Genomic DNA, 21,589 nt, shown 5'->3' with positions numbered 1-21,589 from the left:
ATTTTCCCATAATTTTCTTATTTCATAAATACCCTTATCTCTTTATATATAGCTATATGCCCCATATATATGTGTGTGTGTGTGTGTGTGTATACACACACACACACACACATACATACACACAACTTTTTTTTTCCTTCTCAAAAATAAAATAGCCATCCCAATCAAGGGAGACTCTCAGCAGCATTCAGTGGCTACAGCAAGAGCCATGCCTTCTTTTAAGGTCAGAAACATGCAGGACAATAGGAATAATAAGCAGCAGGGACAGGGAGAGATTTTTTTTTAAGGGAGGAAAGTGATAAGGCTGAGCATGAGGCAGCAGATAACCAGGTTTTTTTGTGGCTTAAAAAATTGTTGTTAGCTCGTATTGCTTTTGTAGTTCTGAAGATGATGCACTGGGTTTATGACAAGGGATTAGCATTGCTCTGGGATGGGGAAGTATGGACTCAGCCTTGGTAAAGGAGGAAAATTCTGAGGCTACATGAAGCTTGGGCTGTAACTGACTCAAGAGGGACTTGGGAAGGCAGAGGACAGCAAAGAAACAGTCATTCAGAGGCTGGATGAGGACACCAGTTCTGTTTTTGAGAATGGCAAGTCCTTCTCCCTTTGCATTGGAGCATCTCTGCAGTCCTGGCTACTTGCTGGAATCATCTGGCTAATTTATTTTAGCTTGACCCTGAACAAGGAGCCAGTACAAATATTCAGAGTTAGGAATCTGATCCTCCCTGTCAATGTGCCCTGATATTTCTTCTTGGGAAGTCAAAGTCCAGGAAGCCAGATGGGTAGGAGGTATGTGACCCTCACCCTATGCTCCAAGTGAGGGCTCCCCTGGCCTTGTCTCCCACACTGCTGATGTCCACCTCCTGGCAGAAGCAAGCCAGCAGCAGACCTTCATGCAAACACACCCTGCTCCCATCTCTCTGCAACAAAAGGCATTGAGGTCAATGGGGAGGCCATGCCCACAGGTTCACTGCGCACATGCCTGGCCAGCTTCACAACAGAAAGGACTCCAAGTTGGCCTAGTTGGAGGATCTCCCTCTGTAATCAAGACATACCTCTGGCAGCACCTGGAAATCCAAGAGTTCCAGGGGGAGGAAGGAGGCAGTGCTGGAGGCCCAGGGGGAACCCAAGGCAGCTAGGCCCTTCTCTGCTGACGATGGAGGCAAGGCTGTAGAAAACTTAGTATTTAATTTGAATAAAGAGTACAAAAATCTAATGTCATCCAAATCTTATGAAGATTAAAAATCTCACCATTTGTTTTTACAAATCCTGAAGGAAAAAATAAGCTTGAAATAGTAAGCTACAAAAATAATGTTGAAACTACTCTTTAGCTTTGAGACCCTATTAGTGACTTTGGCAAGTTTTATGCCAAATGCAATGCTAGTAGTATTCACATTGTAGGTTTTATCATTTTACATGTTTTTTGTGTTTGGGATTGGACCCAGAGCTGCATGCATGCTGGGTAGTAAACCACCAATGAGCTATACCTCAGCGCCTAACTTTTTTCTTCCCACTGAGTCAACACAGTTTATTACTGACCTGCACTTTCACTTTCACCCAGACTATTTTAAAGAGATATAACAACTGGAGAAGAGAGGGGGGACAGGTGCCTCTCAGGAGCTAAGACCCCTAGGACAGCTTTCCTGGAACAGGGCAGGGGAAGGAGCATTAATTAGGCCACCAATCTCCAGGCACCAGCTCTCCACCTGCACGCTCACAGCAAGCCAGCAGCTCCTCACACATGAATACACACACACACACACACACACACACACACACTTAATAAAAATATTATATCATCTTCACAAGGAATGAAAACTTGTCTGGAATATGCACATCAGAGGGCCTGGGGTGGCCAGTGCTATGCTGGGACCCCCAGGGATGAGACAAGACAAGGCTGGAGTAGAGGGAGGCCTGAAGGGCTCTTGACCAGGCCACTTTGACCTTGGCAGCCCTGATGCCCAGGATGGACAGTAGGGCAATATCTACCTGGTCAGGCAACACAGGCCCTTCCAGTCAACCCCATCCACTGGCCTGTGCCCTAAGGTCTCCTTCCCACCATTCCTTCCTGAGTTAGGGAAGACCCCAGGGCTCTGACTGCTGTTCCCTATATTTCCCCTTTACATCTGGGTGAGGCCCCTGAATCCCTGTACCCAATGGACAGTAGCCCAGGATGATCTTGTAGGAAGTGAGGCAGCTGAGCCATAAATAGCTCTGAGGCAACTGTCTTGGGCCCAGATGGTCCTTCGGTCATGGTCATGGGGGCCAGGAGAGAGGAGGGAAAGGGACTGGGGGGGGTGTTAAACTACAAGGGCCACCCTAGGTTTAGCATGGGGGTACTTCCTGTAGCGATAGCACTCTCCCTCCTAAGTGGGACTGGCCTCTAGCCAGAGGCCTCTGGAAAATATTCACACTAGGAGTGGGGACTTGGTCCAGGCCAGAAGTGAGGAGGAAGTCCTGATCCTTGCTTCTTTATCCCAAGCAACCTGAATTCCTAATTAATCAAAAGTGGCCTCTAAATGGTTCTTGGGGGTAGAGATGGAAGGAATAGGGCCCAGGTCCAGAGGAGATGGAAAATGATGATCAACTCTAAGGCTACAAACATCAAAAAAAAAAAAAAAAAGGCAATCTAGTCTCTATCTAGGGAGGTGGGTTAAAAACTGTTCTAGCTCCTTACTAAGAAAGTAGTCTCAGAGGCTAAGGGGTAGTAAGGATTCTACCAACCAGGTAGGGCCCTTCTGCTCCTAGCTGCCCCTACCCGCTGCCAGCCTTCATAGGACAGATTTTAGGGAAAATTTGTAGACTTCAAGGCCAAGAGACCTGAGGTATGCAGAAAAGTGGCTGTCATAGAAGTGTGGTAGATCTAGAAAACTAACTGCAGGGACCCAGGTATAGGCCCAAGCCAGTGATGTGCCGCAGTCCGGCTGCAGCAAAATAACCGGGGGGTGATGAACAACTTGTGTAGATTGATATAGCAGGAGTGGGAGCCGTTTATTGTAGGACAACAGAGGTATTTATACATTCCACACAGCTTATCTTAATTAACATAAACTAGATACAGCAGTCAACCAATAAGGAATCTCCACACTTAATGGCTCGCTGGCGTTACTTCATAAACCACTCCCTCTGGCAAAATGCCAGGCGCCATCCAGACTTGTTTACAGACTCTAACAGTGACTGATGGTGGGCGTGGCCTGCATGTAATGGTTCTCCTGGTGGCAATGCTGGCTGGACAGAAGGATGTGGTGGGGTGGGGTGGAGTGGGAGGGAGGGTGAGTGGGTGGTCAGTGTCTAGTCATTTCTGACTGAACAGCCAGACCAGCAGAACCATGCAGCCATTGTCATGCCCATCAGAAAACAACAGTTGAAGCACTCCTGGCCCTTCTAACTCTTCACTGCCACATTATTCCCATAGAGTTCCACAAAAGTGTCCCAGCCGCCATTCTCCTGGATCCAAGTCTCTAGGTGATCATTCAGGTAAATGGCTATCCAACTTGTGATCTGACTCACCAATACCTGCATCTCCTTGTCTATGCATTCCACGCACTATGTTCCCTGAAGGACAAAAAAAAAGCCACAATGTGACCCCAGTTTACCTCATCCTGGAAGAGTTCATTCACTACTTGTTCAAAGCTCTGATGTCCCCAGAGTGATGTGGAGCTGGGACGTCACGTCACTGAATGCCTTCCAGCACCATAGTTCAAACTTGTCACCTGCCTCCCTTAGTGCTTGCTTCACTCCTGCCATGGGGTCACCTCGGGAGTATCCAAACTCCTTTTGTGGCCAGTGGCTCCACTCACCATGGGGCTGTCCATCAGATGCCAGGATGGGTTTCCATTGATGGCACTGGTGGGCTCCGCCTCTGATTCAGTCCCTTCTGGGGCTTAAATCTTATTCTCTTCCACTTCACTAAGCTGACTCCAGGGGTATTCTTTCTGGGAAAGCTTGTAGGACAGAAAGTCAATCACTAGCTCCTGGTTGCTCTGAGCCATTTTAAAAATAGAGATTGGCTCAATCAGTCCAGTGTCCAAAACATCTGCTCATTCACTGTGTCTGATCTCTGCTTAATGATTTTCTTCTAAGATCCAAAGCCAAGATAAGATTCTGAGAGGAAGGGCTGCTCTTTGTTGAATTCCAGACCCTACTTCCTCCACAGTACCCGCCCACTGCTCCGGGTCTCTGCCTGTGCTGCCACCTATCAGTTGCACAGCATGTCCTCTCCAAGATGGAGGAGGCATGTAAGGTCGCCACCGCCAACCCACTACGTTCCCCCTAGACATGTTTCTCTGCAATGCTTTCTGGCTTTCTCTTGCTGCCTGATTTCTGGACTCAACAGGAGACTTTAAAAATGGTAAATGGCTAGTTTCCCCTTAATGGAAACACATGAGGATGATGGCAATGCTAAATTCAAATTTGTAACTTAAAAACAAACAGCATTGACAAAGATGTGACGATCAAACACATGTATGTATACCTTTGGGTTTACACATGCACAGTCTTGCTAATGAGGACCAGGGCCAGAGCAGGCAGCAACTTCGCTGCAAATCTCTGAGCCAGCCTCAGCCTTGGTGCTCCTTACCCCAGCAGCTAGGCCAGAGGCCACATGAACTTCCCTTAAGCAGGAACAGCAGGTGCCTTGGGCAGTGGGATAACCTTTTTCTGAACATTATTCTGCTTTCAGGAACTTAGCTCAGACCTGCTAAAGAAATATGCTACAACATTTGACCTAAATAAAGGTTTTGAAGGTGGCGAATAAGAGAAACTAAAGATGAGTCAAAGCCAGAGATAGAATATATAGTTCTAAAACCTTTTACTCTTTTTCTTTTGCTGGCTGGTGTGAGAAGTTCTGGTTTGGTGACAAAAGAGGCAACTATTTGGTCAGTGAAAGGCCTGCAGCTTGAGAGATGCCAATGTTGTCCATCTCATGAATTCTAATCCTTGGCAGAGTCTGTTGGGGGGCACAGCACGGGAAGTGGGCAGGAGTCAACCCCCCACACAGACACTTGTCCATGGAAGAGACTTTGTGCCACGTCTGGAACAGCTGGGTGGGTACAAATACACCCACCAGAGGTGTCCTGAGAAAAAGTATCTGCTGCAAAATAATAATTATTAATAAAAACAAATCTGAGAGCATTAGGAGGAGAGGAAGCAAGACCAGTTACCCAGGTTTGCCCTGGGATTCTCTTAAAGCCTCTTCCAATTTCTGTCTAAACTTGTCGTGCTTCTTCTGCACTTGCTGGATTTTGTCCTGTTCCTCCTTTTCCAAGATCCTTAGGAAGTTCTAGAACTCAGGGATGGAGAATGTGTCCCACTCCACCTCTCCAGTTTAATTCTCCTTTAGCACAAAGTTGAGGACATCTGTGTCTGGCCAGCAAGGAGGCACAGATAGAGGGAGCAGTCAGCAACAAAGAGTTTCTAGAAGAGCACTTGACCATCCTTGTGTATTTGCTTAAAAAGTGCAAACTTTGGGGGATTTTCCACTACCATAAACCTCTTGAGCAGCCCCTGGATGACCTTGCAGACTGTGATTGTGTTGCTGATGGGCAACTACTAGATGACATCCAGTGGCATGTAGAAAGATGTCCGCTTGTCCCTCATCGCCCCAGGTTCACTTCCTTGATGGCATCGTTGATGGACTGGGGCCTGATCCCAGCAGGCACTGCCATGGGCCGCAGAAGTTTCATATGCACTTTGATGAAACCCGTGTAGGTGCCATCTTCGCTCAGCTTCATGTCCAGGCAGTTCTTCTCCAGGCTGTTGTGGCTGTTGATATGCTTGATCTCCTGCAGTGTAGGCAGAGGAGATTCCCTCCTCCACTATCTTCAGATGTTCTCTGACAGATGCCTGCTCTTCACATTCCTTAAAAAGGTCCTCTTGGCCGTGAAGAAACAACCTTCCAACTCCTCCTCTAGGCTGCAGTACTTCTTACTGCTCATGCTGCTCTCCACCCGCGTCTGGACCAGCTGGCTCCAGCTGCACCAGAGCTGAGCGGGCGGGGCCGCCTGCTTTTGTCAGTGGGGCGCGAGTGGCCCAGGCGGTCGACTGTCCCGGTGCACTGCCTGAACTTGCACAGCCGATGGGTCAGCCCCGGGGGTCAGGCCCCTGCGCCCAGCTCGCGCGCCTCGCTCTTGGCCACTCTGGGCACCTGCCATTTCATCTCGGGCCGCGCGGCACTGGCTGGCTAGCTCGCTCAGCCCAGGGGCGCCATCTCTTCTGTTTTTGAAGCATTTGTCGAATAAATTCTCCAGAGCAGCTGCACAATTTTACATCCCCACCAGCAATGTATGGGAGTTCCAATTCCTCCGCATTCTTACCAATATTTTTTTTTTTTCCATTTTTAAAAGCTAAATCAACCTAGTGTACAACTAGCATTTTGGAAAGCCTTCCTTGAAACTTTTAAGGTCTGTAGAGGATGACTGATAACATTGAACATCTTTTCATGGACACGGGGCCACATGGGGCCATTTATACATCTCCTTTGGAGAAATATTCATTGAGTTCCTTTGCACATTTTAATTGGGCTTTTTGTCTTTATCGCTTAGTTGTGAGAATTCTTTCTACATATTAATAATCTTACAAACTGATATGCAAATTTCTCCCATTTGTAGGTTGTTTATTAACTTTTCAGATAGTGTTTGTTGATACATACATGCTTTTTATTCATCTATTCTTGCTTCTGTTGTGAGTTTTTTTTGTTGTTGTTGTTGTTATTGTTGTTTGTTTTGTTTTGGTCATAACCACAGAACCACAGCTAAATCCACCTTCATGAAGATTACTCTTACATTCTAGGAGTTTCATAGTCTTAGCTCTCATATTTAAATCTTTCAGTAATTTATGTGTTACTGTTTATATGTCTTCTTTTGAGAAATATCTATTTCAGGGCCCTTGCCCATTTCTTAATGGGATTATCTATTTTCTTTCAATAGAGTTTGTGTTCCTTAAATATACTGGATATTAATCTCTTATCAAATGCATGACTTGCTAACAAAGAATATTCGTGTATTTTATTTTTCTTTATTTCTTTCATCAGTGCTTTATATTTCTTGCTCCTATAGATCTTTGATGTATTTTTGTTAGATTTATTCCAAAATATTACATTTTAGGGGGATGAGAATAAAAATGACATTGTGTTTTTAATATAAAATTCCACATTCTCATTGTTAGAGTGCAGGAAATCAATTGACTCATGTTTATTAGCTTGAATCATACAAACTTCCTATAACCCATTTGTTAGTTATGGAGTTATTTTGTGAACTTTTTTTGGTTTACTATACTTAGAGGACCATGTCAGCATCAGACACAGACAGTTTTATTTCTGCTTTTCCAATCTATCACTATTTGTTTTTCCCTTTTTATCACATTAGCCGCGATTTCTAGTACTATGTGGAAAAGCAGAGATGATAAGCAACATGCTTGCCTTTTTTTTTGATTTTAGGGAGAATGAATTAAGTTTCCCACCATTAAGTATATCAGCTGTAGGTTATTTGGTAGCCATTCTTTCTGAAGTTGAGGTTCTTCCTAGCTCCACCTAACTTACCAGGTTTTTATTTTTCATGAATGGGTACTGGATTTTGACAAGTGATTTTCTCTGCATTTAATGATTTGATCATATGATTTTTTTTCTATAGGTTGTGATGTGATGGACTTTACATCATTGATTTTTGAATGTTGAACCAACCTCATATATCACTTGGATAGATTTCAGTTCGTCATGGTTTATAATTCTTTTTATACATGATTGTATTTCATTTGCTAATATTTTTGGTTGAGAATTTTTACATCTGTATTCATGAAAGATAATTGACTGTACTTTTCTTGTAATGTCTTTATTGAGTTTTGGTATTATGGTAATTCTGTTCTCATAGAATGAATTAAGAAGTATTCCCTCTTCTTCTTTATTCCAAAGAGTTTCTACAGAATTGGTATAATTTTCTCCTTAAATGTTGGTAGAATATACTCAAATATACTATTTGGGTTTGGCACTTTCTCTTTTAGAAGGTAATTACTTATTGGCTCTAGTTCCTTGATTGGTACAGGCCTATTCCGATCATCTATTTCTTCCTGGGTGCACTTGTGAGATTTTTTTTTCTTTCAAGGAATTGGTCTCTTGCATCTAGATTAGTGAATTGATGGTAATATAGTTGTTCACAATATTATTTTATTCCTGATGTAAGTATTTATGTCATTTGTCTCTATCTCTTCCTTTCTCTCTCTTAGTCTGACTAGAGGCAGCTTAATTTCATAGATCTTTTCAAAGAAGCAGCTTTTAGTTTCACTGGTTTTCTTTATTGATTTCTGCTTCAATTACGTTGATTTCTATTCTCATTCTATTATTTATTTAATTCTGTTTAATTTAAATTTAATTTACTCTTCTTTTTCTAACTTGATAAAATAGAAGTAGGGACAATCATCTTTAGATCTTTTTTACTTTTGAATACATGCATTTAATGCTATAAGTTTTTCTCTAGGGACTGCTTTTGTTGCATCCTGGTAATTTTTATAAGATGTACTTTCCTTTTCATTGAGTTCAAAATAATTTTAAGGATTGTTTGAGAATTGAAAAATCGACCCTTTTATTATTATGTAATGAGAAAGGGCAAAAAAAGAACATGACAATTACTTCTGGAATTTTTCATTAAATATTGTAGGACTATGGTTTAGTGGAAGTAACTGAAATCAGGAAAAATGAGAACATGGATAAGTGGAACTATTGTGTCTCAAAACTATAAAACACTGATTAAAGAAATAAAAGATGTAAGAAATGGAAATGGAAATGCATACTATGGTCTGGACTGGAAGACTCAATATTCTTAAGATGTTGACTCTTCAAAAACTTCTCTCAGGATTCAGCAAAATTCCAATCATAATTCCAACAAGATTCTTTTGTGTACAAATTGATGATCTTACTATAGAATTTATACGTGAAGGCAAAGCTAGAAATTAAAATCAGTTTTGAAAGAGAAGAGCAAAATAGAAAGTTTCACATTTCTTATTTCTAATCTATTAAGTGACAATGACCAAGTAAGTGTGATATTAAAGAAAAGATAGAAACATATATCACTATTGAGAGTCATAATAGCATAAAATGCAGAACTAGATTCACTCTTATATCCTCCATTGATTTTTAATACTGTAACCAAGGCAAATCAGGGGAATATAGCCTTCAACAAATGATGCTGGAGAAATCAGATTTCTCATGCTAAAGAAACAAAACAATAACAACAACAACAACAAAACCCTTTACTTCATTCCTCTCATTCTCTAAAATAATTAACTTAAAATGCATCATAGACCTTGTTATTTGTGTGAGTATGAGGAGAGTTCCCATAACATCTTTCTCTGGAGTCATAAAAGTCCCAGAGACAGGTTCAGTGGCACACACCTGTAATCCCAGCGTCTTGGGAGGCTGAGGCATGAAGATTGTGAGTTCAAAGCCAGCCTCAGCAACTTAGTGAGGCACTAAGCAACTCAATGAGACTGTATCTCTAAATAAAATACAAAAAAAGGGGCTGGGGATATGGCTCAGTGGTTGAGTGTCCCTGAGTTCAATCCCAGTACCAAAATAAAATAAAAAGTCCCAGAACAAAAATTAAGGAGCAGGTGGAGAAGGATTGAAGGAAGGTGATGTCAAGTTGCATCCACTCAAGCTGGTTGAAGCCAGTGCAGAGCTGGTTCCTGCAGCTGTGGCTGAACGAAGAGATGAGACTGATGAACCTAAAATGGTGTATCAAAATATGTATTTCTCAGTGCATGTGCTCTTCTGCCAGGGATGTAACAACTGTTTTACTGATTTGGAAATTGGAAATACAGTACAGTCTCTTTCTCTGTATTTTGTTTTTTGGTTCTTAGTAAACCAATGCACAAAGAGCAGAGGCGATTAAAACTGATACCAAGGAAAAGGTTGTTTGTACACAACTAGAGTGGGGAGGACTGAGTCTGAAAACCTGGGGTAATTTTGGGGTATCACATCCTATTTTCATGTCTAGAAATAAATGTTAATATAATCTATAACAACCCAATAAAGGCAAGACTATAGAGGATGCAGATTCCTTAGGAATGAAGTTTGCACCGTATCACCACACACAGGACTTAATTTAGTTGGTGACTTCCAAGTTCTGGGGCCATACGGAGCAGGCAGTTGAAGAAGGGAATATAAATGATGGTATGGCCTTGTAATCAATTTCAGGAACATAGACCATGACATTAGGAGGTCATCTGATATATATGAAGAGTATTTGGGATGGTGTTAATGATGGGTGCTATGAAGGTTTTCCTAGAGAGGTAAGGAGGCAAAAGTAACTAAATAATGTGGAATCTGGGCTTCTTTTTCTAACTTGACCTGAGAAAGTATTGGACATGATGTGGAGGTGTTCATTTTTTTTTCATTCTTGTCCTTTCCTTATATAGGCATAGCACAGGACTCCTGCCCATTCCCCAAGCAGCCAGTGATTAAGCATCCATCCCTGAGCTTGTTTCTATCCTCAGTGTTCCCCAAAGTATAGTCAGGTGTGATCAATGGCTATAATCACTCACTGCGGCAGGACTCTGAGAGAATTGTCTTAGTGAGGTCCTGAGTAATTACTTTGTTTATAATTAGTTATCCCAGGATCTGAAGTCCATCGGGAGCCGGTTCCCTAAGGTGCAGCAATGAGTAGCAAGAGATATGAGCTGGGGTGGTGTAGACACAGATTATGACTTTAGAGGTTTTTACTTCACATGCCTACAATGAATGAGGGGAGATGGATCTCAGGTCAGAGGTCACTCTTAGAGATCCTAGGTAAATCAAGAAGGATGGTGCTTATTTCACCTGTAGTGTCTTTTCAATTTGAAGGTATAGTTTTTCCAGGTTATGCGTTCTCTAAGATGTTTTTTTTTAATGGGATGGCTTATCTGTTCTATACCCCTCTGCCTCTCACATCTTCCCAACATTCTATAAGTATTTTGTCTAATGTCTGCAAGTTGAATTGTTAATGATAACATTCATAAATATCAATGTGCAGTATATCTTATGATACAACAACAAGATTATATCATTTCAACATAATGACAGCTCTGTGAGCTAGGTAGGCTTTAATGCAATAGGCTTTCTTTTAAAATCATCTGTAAAGAATTAACATTTTTTGGACAGCCCTCCTCTTCAGACATTGTGATTAAATTTTTCTGAGAGGATCCAATAATCTGCAATTTAAAGAAAATGTTTGTCCTTCCTATTCCTGTTCAACCCATCTACCAAAACATTGAATTTCTGTGGGTATTAAGGAAAAATATAAAAGCTGAACCATGAAGTCAGAATAAGTATTTTAACATTATGCCCAAGTGAGTTGCATGTACATTAAAGTCTAGAAGCACTGCCCTCACTGATTCCTATGCACACCCCACACTGAGAATTCCTTATTTCATGGGTCAGGGAGACATGAAGGTTAATCCATCCTCAGCACAGCAGCTGAAAGTGATGCCTCTTGTTTGTGATTCATAGTCACACTCTTGACATCCAGGATGGAATTTCCTCAGTTACAAGGAAAGAAAAATTGTGAGAAACCAGGTGTATGATTTGCAGTAGACATTTTCTTCCCATTGCAATGTCAGCAGGTAATGTTCAAGGGTAAAAACTGCTAATGCAGCAGAATTAAACACCACCACCACCACCAGGGTGAAGATCCCAGTGGTTGGCTTCCATTATGTCTTTTTAGTTAAGGAGCTCCTTACATCTATTAATGCCCCTACTCTGATTTATTTGTCAGATTTGGGGTACAGTTATATTAGAGTCAGAATTTTCCAGAAATCAGAACCAGACCATTTACACAGATAAATATGTGTAGATAAAGAGGAAGGGGTAGAGAAGAACGGGATAAAGAGTGAAAAAGAGATTCATTTTAAGAAATTAACTCGCATGATCATGGGACTGGCAGGTCTGAAATCTACAGGGCAGGTCAGTAGAGCAGATGCCCAGTAGTGTTGATGCTACCATCTTGGGTCTGAAGGCAAACTGGAGTAGAACCCTTTTCTCTTCAGCAGACTTTCCTTTTAAGGCAAGACACCCCCGCCCCAAGAAGGGTGATTTGTTTTATTGATTTGAATGTTAATCATATTACAATGCCTTCCCAGAACCATCTAGATTGGTGTTTGACCAAAACAAGGTGGTGTGGTTTGGATCTGGAATGGCCACCAGTCTCATGTGTTCAGAGGTGGGGCTTTGGGGAAGTGATTGGATCTAAGGCCTCTGACTTCATCAGTGGATTAATCCATTGAGGGTGGAATGGACTGCAGGGAGGTGGGACCTAGATGGAGGAAACAGGTCACTGGAGACAAGCCCTGGAAGGGGTTTATCTCTGGGCCCTTCCCTCCCTCTTTACTCTCTTTCTGCATCCTGGCTGCCATGAGCTGAGCAGCTTTCCTTCACCACATTCTTACATCATTTTGATCTGCCTCACCTCAGGCCTAGAGCAACAGAGCCAGACATCCATGGACGGAAACCCCAAACTGTGAACCCAAATAAACTTTCCACCTTTAAGTTGCTTATGTCAGGGATTTTGGTCATAGTGATGAAAATCTAACTAAGACTTACACATTAGGTACTAGGGCCTAGCAGAGTTGAAATGAAATGAAACTAACCATGAAATTAACCATCGTATGGGCTGTGGATAGTGGAGGAAGAACTCAATTAAGGGCTTGAAGGTAGAATTGTTTTTGTTTCCCCCATAATTTCTAAAATTACCATCATGTTAATTTTTCCCCACACCAATATCAATGACATAAGGTGAAATGAATCATAAAAGACTTTTAGACCAGGTGCTGTGGTTGTAGCTCAGTGGTAGAGTGCTGGCCTTGCATATATGAGGCTCTGGGTTTGATTCTCAGCACCACATAAAAATAAACAACAAAAAATAAAGGTATTGTGTCCATCTACACTTAATAAATAAATAAGTAAGACTAGAAACCTCCTAGGTTCCTAGGGACTTAAAGAAGGGGGGAGTTTTAGACCAACTCAATACAAAGTAGTGAAATGAGCAGTAGATCTAATGTACCCTAATGTTTTCCATGTTTGCAAAATTACATCCATGAAGTTTGAAACAGAGTGTCAAAATGCATAGCTAAATGGTAAATAAGTGAGTTCTTGGTCTGAAAACAATTGACAATAGCAGCAATTTTAACTAGATTTTGCTGTCTTTTAAAGTGAAGGAATGTGTGCCTCAGCCTGAAAGGCAGTCAGTAAGTATTTATGGGACACTGACCACGTCAGGCTCCAGGCCGGGGGCTGCCCTGCTGCAGTCATGAGGCAGACATGACTTTTCTTCATGGAGTTCCTAATCAATGGGAAGTCAGCTATCAACCAGGGATCAGGGCACTGAGTGCCATGAGATGAGTCCAGGATGCTGTGGAAATTGTAGCATGATACAAGGAAGGTTTAGCTTAGCAAGTGCCACGTAATACCCCTGAAAGAGGAGGGGGTAGGCCAGGTGAAGAGGGAGGCAAGGAAAGCAGGCGGGAGGCAGGAGAAACAGCAAGTGCGAAACACTGGAGCCTAGAAATGATGGCTTCAACCCAGCACTGCAGCCAGGAGAGGCTGAGGAAGTGGGAAAGGATCAGGTAATGAAGTGTCATTTGTGCTCCTGAAGGGAACTTTGCCTTTTTTCTTAAGAGCATTGAGAATCTATCACTGGATGTAATCAGAAGAGAGGGATGACCAGAATTTCATCTTATAATGTCACAGTGCAAAAGAAAGTATTTGGAGGAGAAGGGTATTGAAGCTTAGAAGCAGGAATTTAAGAGGCAGTTCGCACAGTTCAAGTGATATAGGAGGTCAGCTTATCTAAGGTAGTGATGTTTGGAACAAAGAGTGGATGAATTCAGAATGCAGTGCAGACTCTGTAGGACTTGCTGGATTGGATATGGATGGTGAGAGAAATGAGTGAGTGAAATAAAACTCTCAGGTTTCTGAGTTTGAGCCTGAATTCCTTTTACTTAATATGAGAGACAGGAGGACAGGGTTGGGAAAGGAGCAGGCAGAGATCATGAATTTCACTTGGGGTCTGTTTTACTTACTATGCCTGTGGTACATTCAAGGGAAGATAATCATTAAGTCTTAAAATAGGGTTCTGTAGGATAGAAAGAGGTCAACACTTGAGTTTTAAATGATATTTGAAACTTTGAAGTACATTAGTTTTTCTTGGGAGTATATGTTGAGTTAGAAGGCTGCAAAGTTTAGAAAAATTCCTAAAGAGCATGACCATGTCAGAAACTGAAAAAGCAGGACCCAGTTATAATCACTGAGGGTGACTGGCCTGGCAGAAAAGCAAAAACCAAACCAAACCAGACCACATCAATACATTTTGTGTGTCAGAAATGTTTACAAAAGAATGGAATATTATACCATGTTAAAAAGAAGTGAAGCAAATATCATGTCTTTTTTAAAAAGATTATAATTATACACATTGTGGTATAAGATGGTAATTATTGCAAAGAGTGAAATAAAGATTTTTGATAGACCCCTAACAGGTTATATATCATAGAAATATGTGATTTTATTTGAGTTTCTAAAGGACTGTATTATTGTCTCTTTAAGAGACTGGAGACAGAGCATGATAGGAAGGAACCAAACTCTCATCTCAGAGTTTCTCCTCCTAGACCTGCCCATCCAGCCAGAACACCAAAACCTGTTCTATGCCTTGTTCCTGGCCATGTATCTTACCTCTGTCTTAGGGAAGGTCCTCCCCATCATCCTCATTCACCTGGACTCCCATCTGCACACGCCTATGTATTTGTTTCTCAGCAACTTGTCCTTTTCTGACCTCTGTTTTTCCTCTGTGACCATTCCTAAACTGTTGCAGAACATGCAGATTCAAATTCCCTCCAACCCCTATGCAGGCTGCCTGACTCAAATGTACTTCCTCCTGTTTTTTGGAGACCTGGAGAGCTTCTTCCTTGTGGCCATGACCTATGACTACTATGTGGCCACCTGCTTCCCGCTGCACTACACCACCATCATGAGCCCCAAGCTCTGGCTCTGTCTCTCCCTGGTGGTGCTATCCTGGGTGCTGACCATGCTCCATGCCCTGTTGCACACTCTGTTTATGGCAAGACTAGTTTTTTTTGTTTGTTTGTTTTGTTTTTTGTGATGCTGGGAATTGAGCCCAGGGCCTTGTGCATGTGCAGCAATCACTGTACCAACTGAGCTATAACTCCACCTAAGACCGTCTTTTTTGTGTGGATGACGTGATCCCCCACTTTTTCTGTGACTTGTCTGCTGTGCTGAAGCTGGCCTGCTCTGACTCTCATGTCAAGGAGCTAGTGATATTTATCATGGGAGGATCATTGTTTTCTTCCCATTCTTACTCATCATTATATCTTATGCATGAATTTTCTCCTCCATCCTCAAGGTCCCTTCTTCTCGTGGTATTCACAAGGCCTTCTCCACGTGTGGCTCCCACATTTCCGTGGTGTCACTGTTCTTTGGGACAATTATTGGCCTCTATTTATGTCCATCAGCTAATAATTCTACTGTGAAAGAACCCATCATGGCTCTGATGTACACGGTGGTGACTCCCATGCTGAACCCCTTCATCTACAGCCTAAGGAACAGAGACATGAAGGGAGCCCTAGGAAGAGTTGTTTGTAAGAAGAAAAATCTCTCTGTGTTTTATGGAAACACTTGTGATTTTCATATCATTTTTTTCCAGTGAATGTATGGATATTAATATTGGAATATTATTCCAGATTTTTCCCCTCACCTTGGGAACCTTTGTTGACGTAGCACACTACACAGTGGTTCAATATGTAAAGGAGAGGAAGCTTAGCTGAGCAGTTCATCTAGGGAAGGGGGTCTTGGTGATCTGATTTTGCCTTTCTTTGTCTTTCCCAAGTGATCCTGGGAAAGCCAGGTGTAAGAATTACTGTTTGATGTGATGTCCATGCCTGGCATCCTTAAGTTATCCCAGGATCTTATCATTTTATCTAGAACTCTGCTTTGTCTCTGGTGTCATTTTTAAATAGTACTCTATAATCTTAGGTTAATACTAAATAAGATACAAAAATCTCAACCTTGTGGGTGAGAGCCCCTCGCCCTCCAGTGCTCCCCCAATGTCTCTTACATATGCTCTCCTGCAGACATTTTCACATCATTTTATCTTGAAGCCTTCTTCCCTCCCTCTCCTGGATTTATTTTCATATTTAACATTTTCTGACTTGACCTAAACATAAATGGATCTTTCTTTTTTTAAAATGGATATTTTATTTTTGCTACAATATTTCATTTTGTACATATCCTGGTGATTACCTAAAATGAAACTTTATTATTATTTTTCCCCCAGTAAGAGGAAGAGTAACTAGAGGTTAGTTAAAATTTTTAGTTTGTAAGAACACCTCTCTTCTATTTGGTATTTTGGATTTTGACAATGTATTTTCTGTTTGTTTTTTTTTTCCTACTCTCATGACAATTCAATGGGAATAGAAAAAATAGCATTGTTGTTTTGCAGGCTTAAATTGAAGCTCAACATTTTCTCATATCACAAAGAGGGCCAGTTTGAACCTGTATAAAATCACAGACCATCTGATTCTACAGTTTCTTCTCATTCTTCTCCCACTTCTGAAAGAGAAAGAGTTATCCATTTTTAATTTCCTTCCTTCCTCCTTCCCTCCCTCCTTCCCCTTTTTTTGGTACTGGAGTGCTTTACCACTGAGCTATATCCCTAGTCCTCTGTATTTTTAATTTTAGTAGGGTCTCTCTAGGTTGCTGAGGCTAGCCTCAAATTTGCTATCCTCCTGTCTCTGTCTCCCAAGTTATTGTACCACCAACAATGCAGTTATTTTTCTTAAACTCTTGGCAGCACTATGGAATGGTCCTTGATCTGTTTGTTTCCTTCACGCTCAGCAGTACTCAGTCTCTTCTGGGTCATGAGGGTGAGGGCCCCTTGCTCAACCGTGTTCAGTTTCCTCTTGATTCTAGGGTGAGCTCCCCTCACCTAACAGTGCTCACTCTCCTCTGTGTCCTCTCAGTGAGCACCCCTCACCCACCATTGCTCAGGATTCTCTGAGTTCTAGATTCTATCGTTTTACCAGAGTAGAAACCCACTGGGATCTGTGGATAAGGAGCAATTCCTACCTTGACAGGATATAGTGAAATATGGCAAAGGACCATTTCTCACCATCATGGAGAACTTCCTGAGACCAGTGAGAAACCACCACTGTCCCTCCATCACTGTGGTACCCGAGATATAGCCCTGAAGGATATTCTCTAAAAGAATCTGTGTTGTGTGAATCCTGAGTGTGAGCTCCCCTTGCCCACCAGCACGCAGTCTCCTCAGCGGCCTGAGTGTGAGTACCCTCCTGCTCAGTGATGAGTCTCCTCTGTGAGAGCCCCTCGCCCCCCAGTGCTCAATTTCTTTTGGTTCCTGTGGGTGAGCGCTCTTTGCCCACCAGTGCTAAAGCACCTCTGTGTCCAGGGGCCTCACCCCAGTGTGTCTTCATTGCAGTTGGTTCTTTGTTGCCTACTAGTGAGTACCACCCTCTCTCTAGTGTTACTTCTTTATGAGAATATGGTGGGTGTTTTTCCTTTTGATCTTTGTTGTTGAGTGAATATTTTCTTTCTTGCCTGTCCCTCGAAGAGTTTGTTGTGTGTTTTGTTTTGGGCTCTTGAGATGCTGGGAGTTTGAATTTCTTGGCTGCCTCTCGTGTGGTGCAGGAGTACTTTCAACTCACGGTGGTCCTTCATCACCCCAGCTTGTGATGATTCCTGGAGACATCTGGCTGTCCTGGTTGGGTTGTTCTGTCCTCTTACTTAGTAGATAGATCTGTGGCTGCTGACAGGCATTCTGCAGGGTGCCTTTCTGCACTGTGCCAGAGATGGCTGTCCTGAGGTTCAGAGCCCTGAGGCAGAGATTTCCTGTACCTACCCCTGAGCCTCCTTCTGCACAGGCTGCCTCCTTCTCAGGGTCCTCCCTGGGAAAGGTTGGGAGCAGGGCTCTGCCCTCCTCCTAGGCTCTCTTTTTGTCCCTTCTGGGCTCTTATTCACTGATGACAGCCACAGTCAGCTTCATGGTCCACCTTCTCAGTCACCTAGACTCTTTCCCAGGTTGGTCAGCTCTTCCCTAGAGGAAGTGTTGGAGATTGAGAGTGGGTTCTTCTTCCCTGGCTTTAGTCCAGATTTTTGGGGACATACTCACCGTGTTCTGCTCTGTACCCAGTGGGAGGAGCAGCACTGAGGGGAGGAAAAAGAGCTCCAGACACAGTGGATCTACACGTCTGCGTCTCCCAGCTTCGTTCCTGTAGATGGCACTGCTTCTATGGGACAGGTGGAGGCAGATCAGCATCTTCCTTTGATTTGGCCAAATTGTGATTGAATTCATTTTTTTCTTTTTATATTGTCTTTTCTTATTTCTGATGTTGGTGAGTGCCCCTATCCAGTCAGCAGGGACTCTAGATTGTTGGGCCCTGGGAATAAAAAAAATGTCATCCCCTATGCTTGCTCCCCTGCTGAAACTCCCAAGGGTTCCCAGCCTACTGACCCTGGGCCCCTCACTGAGATGCTGTCCATGTCCCCTGCACAGTTAGAAGCTATGACCAGCCTGGGCATGTGGTATCCCAGCTTCCAGTGTCTCTTCAGTCCCCTCTTGGACTCCCCACCTTTCTTCCCTTTTCCCCCTGTACCAGGCCCCTTCAGCAAGTCCTCCTAAGGGCATGGAGCCCCCCACCTTCCTAGACCACCCTCAAGCAGCTCCTGGGCTTCAGGGCAGGTCACTGGGGCATAGTCAGGGCTGGAGTGAGAGTCTAGAGAGGAGGGCCTCCGAACCCCACCCTGGAGGCCCACCCTATGGTTAATATCCCCCTCCCTAGTTTTGCATTCTAGGAGGCAGCAGCTGGAGTCCAGCTCACTGGAGAAATGTGAAGGACATGGGGCAAATCCCTTCAATGGAAAGCCCCTGGCATCTGGGTCAACAGAAGGAAAGGTGAGGGGTGGAGGGAGTCCACAGCTTGAGGGCATGGGGAAACTGAGTTATGTGGTGTGGCTGCTGTCCTGTGGATACCCAGGTGTAGCCTGAGCAGCAGATGGGCAACAGAAGGGCTGGGCCCTGATCCCTCAGTGTATCACTAGATGCAGCTGGGGCAGGAAGGGCTCAGGAGGGCTCAGGAGGGCCCAGGAGGGTGAGCCCCAGGGGAGTGCAAGCCCCTCCTCCAGGTCCCAAGGCTTCCACGGCCACCCCACACGACACAGGAAACATGATCAGCAGCTGCAGGATACAAGGACACATGTGCACAGAATTTCCATATACTTGCTGAATAATGAACCACAAAAGAGCCTTAATAACGTCCAAAGTATGGTGTGGATGGGCAGTGTGTGTGTGATGTGTGCATGTCGTGTGTGTGCTGTGTTTGTGTGTGGATAGTTGGATGCTGTGCATGTTGTGTGTTGTTTGTACAGCACAGTTTGGACAGAATGGTGTGTTTCTTGGCATTTGAGTTGTCATACTGTGTGCTGAGTGGGTGTATGTGACTATGTGTGTTGGGTTGTGTGATGTGCAAGGAGGTGTGTGGGCATCTGGTATGTGTGTGTGTAGTTTTGTCTGTCAATTCTAGTGTGATTGTTCCTTTGCAGAGCCAGACCCTCAGGGTCAAGATGCCACCTGCCTTGTGTTGGTGAGTGGCAGTTATGTTAATGACAATGATCCCTTTGTCCACAGAACAGTCTGTGGCAGACAAGGAACTCCTGAGATTGATATATAAGGCAAGGCCCAAGTGTTCATCATAGAATTCCAGTGTCAAGATGGCAGTTGGCTGATGGGCCTGGTGCCTAGCAGGATCAGGGTTTTCAGTGGCCTGATGGAGGCCTTCACCAATTTCCTCTGGGTTCTTGTCTCCAAATATGCTACAAGCCCAATAAGCCAGTAGGAAGTTTTGGAAAGCAAGTTGGTAACTGGACCAGCACACAACCCAGCCTCAAGCTCACATTCCTTGGGCTCAATAATGCAGATGAAGCAATCGAAGAAACTCTGTTCACTTGTCCACTTCTAGAAATTGCCAAGCATTTGAAAGGGGAAGAGGAGGTGTTTACCCAGTAAGGCAGGATGAGCCCATGAAATGTGCATTGCAATGTGAAGTGGAAATTCTGTTTCAGACCAAGGGAGGAAATACTTCTGTGATGAGGAGTGAAGGCGAAGGAGCCACTGCACCAGGCTCTATGAATGTTTTGACCTGGTGACCACACTCAATGGAAGACTTGTGCACACTGCAGGGTGAGCTCCTACGTCTCTTCTGGAGTGATCTCCTGGCAGATTCTGGGAGTCTCCTGAGTTTCTAGAGGACAGTCAGGGATGGGGTAATTTTAGTCTTTGGCAGGGAATGTGGCTGCAGAATGTGCCCCTGACTAGGGCTGAGACGATGGGTCCAGTCCATGGATGAAAGGGACAGATTGATGGGGACCTTAACTAGAAAAAAGGATCTGACACACATGGTTTGAGGAATGACACGGACCTGAAAAGTGCATCTTTCTGCCCCTGCAGGGAAGAATAGGTTGTAGGGAAAGGTAAATTAAAAAATTGCCATCCTCCAGATGCAAAGGCAGTGTTGGCTCTTTGGAAATTCCAGACTACAGATGTCCCCTGCCATCTGCGACAATGGCCTTGCTCAGCCCTGCCGAGTGGAAAGAAGGCGAAGGCCTCGTCCAGCCCTGGTCAGAGGTGGAGTGGAGGCATCTGCTAAGCACCTTCCAGGTCAGCTTCAGCAGCGGAGTGTGTAAGGCCTCCATCTCCCTGCTCACAGACCGCAGAGATGCCGGCCTGACTCAGGGGCTGAGGTCTCCTGTGCGTCTCCATGCAGGCCACCGCTTCCTCCTGCTCTCACCTTCTCCACCTTCCCCAAGGTTTCCACAGTGACGTGTGTTGTTTTGTAACACAATAAAGAAAGAATTTATTTGCAGATAGAATGTTTTCCCAAAGACCCTGAGTGTGAGTTAGCAGCCAGGTTCACCTGGTCACGGTTGTGATGCCTCATTGACCCCACAGCTGGGGCCTCCAAGAGCCTACCCCTGATCTCAGACGGTCTCCCAGGAAGAACTGCAGGATCCACCCTTTTGACGGGGGAGGATGAGGCAGAGGAGATCCGGGATCCCTTAGCTCTACCATTGGAGGAAGGGACTGGGTTTTGGGACCACACTTAGGTGCATGAACCCCAAGGATAAATGAGGAGATAGCAAAGTTCTCCATGCATGCAGCATTGGGAGGATGGGCAATAAGGTAGATCTGAGCATCTGTTTTGAGCCCCACATCCTCCCAGATGTCCCCAATGACTTTCATGGTGGACAGCCCCAGAGGCCTGGAGAAAAGTGGAGGCCCATAAGGTGAAAGGGGGTCCTGGTAACTTGGACAGGACCGTGACGGCAGCCAGGGAACCTGGAATCTGGGGCTGGGCAGGGGGGCAGATGCTGACCAGGGCCCCTTCTCCACTGCAAGCCCTCCTGGTGCTGCTCTTGATGGACCCCAAGCAAGTTCTTCATGACTCCAGGTAAAAGCTTAGCCTGGGAACCACTCTTTTTAAGCCTGTTTTGTTGCTCAAATTTGGCTCAGAAAGGGTCTTTTGACACTGACTCTTAACAGTCTGT

General features: G+C 44.0%; 3 pseudogenes; 1 reads left to right on the top strand and 2 right to left on the bottom strand.

Annotated features, from left to right (window-relative positions):
* Positions 1-3,366: 3,366 nt before the first annotated feature.
* On the bottom strand, positions 3,367-3,992 carry LOC107159312 (annotated as a pseudogene).
* A 1,166-nt stretch (positions 3,993-5,158) lies between these two features.
* LOC107159311 lies at positions 5,159-12,538 on the bottom strand (annotated as a pseudogene).
* A 2,041-nt stretch (positions 12,539-14,579) lies between these two features.
* On the top strand, positions 14,580-15,680 carry LOC107159310 (annotated as a pseudogene).
* Positions 15,681-21,589: the final 5,909 nt, after the last annotated feature.

Source organism: Marmota marmota, unplaced genomic scaffold (assembly GCF_001458135.2).
Source record: "Marmota marmota marmota unplaced genomic scaffold, marMar, whole genome shotgun sequence".
Taxonomy (NCBI): Eukaryota; Metazoa; Chordata; class Mammalia; order Rodentia; family Sciuridae; genus Marmota; species Marmota marmota.
This window is presented reverse-complemented; position numbering and strand designations above follow the sequence as displayed.